This window comes from Peromyscus eremicus, chromosome 7 (assembly GCF_949786415.1).
Source record: "Peromyscus eremicus chromosome 7, PerEre_H2_v1, whole genome shotgun sequence".
Taxonomy (NCBI): Eukaryota; Metazoa; Chordata; class Mammalia; order Rodentia; family Cricetidae; genus Peromyscus; species Peromyscus eremicus.
Window position 1 is genome coordinate 117,620,428 of NC_081422.1, and position 5,578 is coordinate 117,626,005.

Below are 5,578 nucleotides of genomic sequence, written 5' to 3' on the forward strand. Positions count from 1 at the left end.
GGGATGCCAGAGCGGAACATCAGGTCAGTATGGAGAGATGGGATTTACCCTGCCCCTACCTCTGTGCAACTATGCCTCTATCACCTTACCTCTCCCCCATCCAGTCCTCTTTTTACCCCATCCATCTCCCCTCAGACCTTTCCACTCAAAATGGAAAGGTCTTTTCTGCCTTTGTTCCTTCTACCTTCCATGTCCATCCTCTGTCACCCTCTCACCATCTGTCTTCTATTCATCCTATCAATCCAACCTTTCATTCATCAGTTCACCCATCCATGTCTCTCCACCCATTCATTTATCTGTTCACCTATCCGTGGATGACACATAGCCATGTCAATTGTGTAAATCTTTGAATACTTCCATCCTGGGAGGCAAATTGCCACTGGCTCCAGCTCCTTGGGCACCATTCTCTGTGGCTCCGTTGGCTCAGCTTCTGCCAGCAAAGCTTCTACCCTCTTTTTTAAAAATTGTGTTGGGGAGGTGGGGAGGTTGGGAGGTTAGAGGACAACTTTGGGAAGTTGGTTTTCTCTTACCTTTATGTAGGTTCTGGAGACTGAACTCAGGTTACCCGGCTTGTGTGCTAAGTAAGCACCTTTATCCACTGGGTCATCTTACTAACCCCTATCTTCTCATTCAGCACTTAAGGGCTGGTGAAACACTAAGTTTCTAAATACTTCACTCTTAAGTGTTTTTGTCTGTTTTCCTACAGCTCTGATGGAATCTATGTCATATGGTTGTCTGAAACAGAACTTTTCTAAGCTTTTGTCACACCTGGTCTGGGGGAGAAGTGGAAAAATCAGCAAACGTGCTTCCTTCCCTGAAGGGTTCACCTAGGTAGAGAATTTCGGATGCTTTAGAGTTGCCTGGGCTATAGAATGTTCCTTCAGGCCTGATATTTTTCAGAGTGCTTAGTGGCTTAGTTGGATTCTCCCAGTACACAGAGCTTCATACCACATCCTCCTTTTAAAGAGTTCTCTATATATCTGTTTTAAATATGCACCTTCAGTCTAAAACTTCATTTTGGTAACAGTAACTTTAAAAAGACCTTCAAATCCACAAATTCCTAAGGAGTGGTCTGTGAATGGAGTTGTAAACATCTTCCCACTACCAGACACATTACGAGGCTGCCTACCAAGTCTGCTGCATGGAGAAATGACCCAAGACTACTTTGGAGTATTCTCTTATCCATCCTAGCTCATGGCTCCTTGGCTTGGACCTGAGAAACTCCAATGGGAGCAGGGCATACAAAAGCAAAAGTGTGACAACAGTGACAGGGATTAAGGGTGGCTTGTAGAGGGAACTGGCTCCTTGGCATTAAGGAAAACAGAAGCATAGGCATACACAAATCCTAATAGTCATGAAATGCCTCCATGGTACACAGGGGTTGCCTGTGTAACCGGAGTGTTGATGGTCATCTATGGAACTACAGACCAAGAACTAAACTTCCATAAAGACGACCCAACTGCAAAGAAAGGGAAAGTAACAGCTTTAATCCTTCAGATTGGGTGGGGCCCTAAGACTAGTAGTCTTGACTTGGGTGTTTTATAGGGGCCCTGGGTCCTCCCCTTTCTCCCCCTGGTTCTATTTAGATACCTACCCTCATCCCTTCCTGACACTCCTCCCCACAATGATTTCTGGGAACAAGAAGCTGGCATCTTAGGAAGTCTATCTATGTTCCTCCAACTCTCCCTTCAGTACTCCCCAATCCCACTTAGAGGGTGTAGATGAACGATCTTGTTAAATAAGAAACACAGAGCCAATGTAGAGATGAAAGCCCAAGAGGTCAGAGCTAAGAGCTAAAAACCTTACCCTTCACTGCTGCTGCTGTCCTCGTTAGCAAGAGAGTTACTTCCTGTCTGTCTTTTTTATAGACTTTTTATTCTGCCTTCTCATTGGTTGTAAACCCAACCACATGACCTCCTCGTCACTGCCTATCTGTACAGACCTCCAGGTATTCTATGGTTGGTATTGAGATTAAAGGCGTGTGTCTCCATGCTGGCTGTATCCTTGAACACACAGAGATCCGCCTAGCTCTGCCTCCCAAGAGCTGGGATTAAAGGCGTGCACCACCACTGCCCAGCTTCTGCTATGGCTTGCTATTAGCTCTGACCCCCAGGCAACTTTATTTATTAACATACAAATAAAATCACTTTTCAGTACAATTAAAATATCACCATAAGAGGGCAACACCGACTGCTGTCAGAGGAAGGGGCTACGACAACTCCAGCTGCTTCTTGTTGAGCGGGGCAGAGTCTGGGCTTGTGCTAGTTTGAGAGAGGGGGACTCTTACAAGGCATGCTCTTGGAGCCTGTCCAGTGGGCTGCAGCCCCACATCTTCAAGAATAGCCCAAGGTCCTCCACTAGGTTCTTTCAGAACACAAGTTGCACCTTTCAAGAGACCGTATTTTCAAAGACCTTATATTCCCTTTGTGATGGCTAAGCTTGATTGTTGAATTGATTACATATAGAATCAACTAAGGCCCAAAGAACTGGGCACAGCTGTGGGGAATTTTTCTTGATTAGATCATTTGAGGTGGGAACACCCACCCTAAGTCAAGGCCATACCTTTGGCAGCTTAAATAAAAGGATATGGAAGGAGGAAGCTTTTTCTGCCTGGTTGCCCTCATTCTTAATGGAAGTTCTGATGATGAGGCATTCCTTTGCTGGCATTAGAACCTACTTCTTCTAACAGACTGAAACAACTAGCCTTGTGGACTGAACAACTACAGGATTTTGGGTTTGTTGTTGTTGTTGATGCTGGGAGATAACCATTTCTAGACTATCTTGTCACAGAATATAAGCAGCTAAAACAATTTCATATACACACACACACACACACACACACATATATATATTCATATTATCATTTCTGTTTCTTTAGAGGACTCTGACTAATAGACCCTTACAGCTCAGGGACTCAGACCCCTGAGAGAATATCTCTTTAGATGCACCACAGAATAAGAGGCAAAAAACAAAAGCTCTGATTAGACATACATTTTTCTTAAACCAGTCCTTGTAATTGCCATGGAGTGCAGACTAATGACTCCATTTCTTTAAGCATAGGTTCAACATTGGTGTATTGAACTGTGACCTTTTATATACCTTATATAACTTGTCAGAGCTTTGTAACATGATTAAGCCTTCTTGCTTTCTTTTCCATTCTAGAAAACTATTCAGCCATCTTATGAGACACAGACATCAACAAATCAACAGTCACCAAACCTAGGTGTGACAATCTGGCAAGCAAGCCCAGCTGATGTCATGAAGGTGGCAGGGTTTTGGCTTGCAAGACAGTGCTGTATAACACCACCTTAATAAAGAAAATTGAATCCAAACTACATATATAATATTACCTGTATATATACTGTTAAACAATGGGGGTTGGTAAGTTCCTAGGTAAACCTTACAAAAAACACAAGACAATCTTCATAGAGTACATAGTGATCTACCGTGACCACACTTTTGGTTTTAAATGAGCATAAGTAGCTCATGTATCATTAAATAATGCCTTTGATCTTTGATTGTTGTTTTCTCCTTGTCACGTGTCAGATGGCTATCTTGACTCAGAAAAAGGATCTTTGGAGGATATTTTGAGACAAACATAGTTGGGTCTGAACTGGAAGGGTCACATTCCACCTCCAGAGCCAGTTTCTTAATGTGCCCAAATAGCACATGACAATTTACACAAAAGGCATTTGCTCCTCTATAAAACTGAACCCAGTGGCTTACACTGGACAGGAGAGTTGCTTTGAATCCAGTGACAAGGGCTGAACCCAAAGTACCTATTTTCCTTAGAACCAGTAGATAAATGTTCAGGTGAGTCCTAGTTATTGGGTCATGCACTGTGAACAGAGATAGAAAAAGCTATCCTTTGAGTTTTTAAATTTTATAAAGTCATGGGTGAGTGACAGTGAGCCCCCATAATAAATGAGGAAGTTATCTGCCTTTCTAAATGACTGAACTGAGACCCTCCCTGTCTAGACTTGGGGTGACCAACTGCTGGAAACTACCCACAATCAATTTGCATGTGCCTGCAAATGGAGGCAGACAACCTGGAAAACTCAGTAGCTCCTGTTTTTCTTTAGCCTCTGCCAAAGAGAAGGCTCTGTGAACATAGGTGGTCAGAGTTCTCTCACAACCTCCTCCAAGAGAAACACCCTCTTAGTTAATACTTGGGCCATACCTCCTGACCCAAAACAACAACAAAACAAAACAAAACATTTTTTGTTTGTTTGTTTTAATGTCTTCTGCTATGGGACAGGAGAAAAACCAAATTAATTAAGGGACTATTCTATTACTAATCTCAACTCTTTGATTCTATTCTGATTCTTTAAACTTTTCTTAAAGTATGAATTTTATATCAAAATTTACAAGATTAATATATATATACATTTTAAATTTTGTTAAGATATGAATGGTCATATACAGTACTAATTAATTCTAGAAAAAAGGCTTCAATTAGCTGTATATATATGTCTTTGTGTTCAAGTCTCTTATCAGTTTTCTGCAGGAATTCATGGCCAGGCCTAACATCAACTGAAGTCTCCAGGAAGAAGATGGGGCCCCACAACAACAACAATTCCACGTGGACAATAATAACATCACTAAGCTGACAAACATCATCTATAGATCAGCTTTGAACTACAAAGTGCTCAGAGCAATTTTGAGAGGGCTAGCTGAGATGATCCAGTCTCAAAGACTACTTGAATAAGGATTTGAGATAAACCCTGAACTTTGGCATTATACACAGATTGGATAACAAAGGATATAGTTACCTTTCCTAGAATTTGACAATTAACCTAAAATTTTTCTTTTCAGGATAAAGATACCTTCGCCCATACCCAGCAGGAAGCAATTTTAAGAATACGACACCCACATTCCCAAAGAGGTGGTGTGGGGTGGGTGGTTTTTTTTTGGTCTTTTAATGGGTTTGGGGTCTGGGATAATTTTCATTGATTAGGGGGGTTGGTTACAAGTTGTTGTCAAGGGTTAGGAAAAGGGCTAAGCAAAGGAGATTAGATTCAAGGTTCTTGTTTAAAAAAAAGAAAGAAAAGAAAAGAAAAATGTAAATACTTTACATTGGATTGGATTGTTTTATATTGTATACAAATTATATATATTGAAATTGATATTGTTAGAAAATGCTATATGTATATTTCTAATTGTACTTATACCGTTCACTTAACAATGTAATGCAATCTTCTGATCCTTGAGTGTTATTATTACCAACTATTAGGATATAAAGAAATGAAAGTTAGTAGTTAGACATTATAATAGAACTTGTAGTCATATTAGGTATGTTTTCAAGATTGAGCAGATATATTTTAGATAGACAGGTCATCTTTAAACCCTTCAGAGATCTACAGAATATGGCATTTAAAATGTTTTAATAACTTAGAAAATTTTTCTTTTTTGTTATGACTATGAGACATGTCAGCTCCTGGAAGTACCAATCTACTTCAGAGAAAATATGGGCATTGAAAAAACTGCAATTGGAGTTAACTTTCATTGTGGCAAAAGTTAGCCACTAGACAACAAAGTATTCTCAAATCAACTGCTGACAAACAGCACAGACAGGACA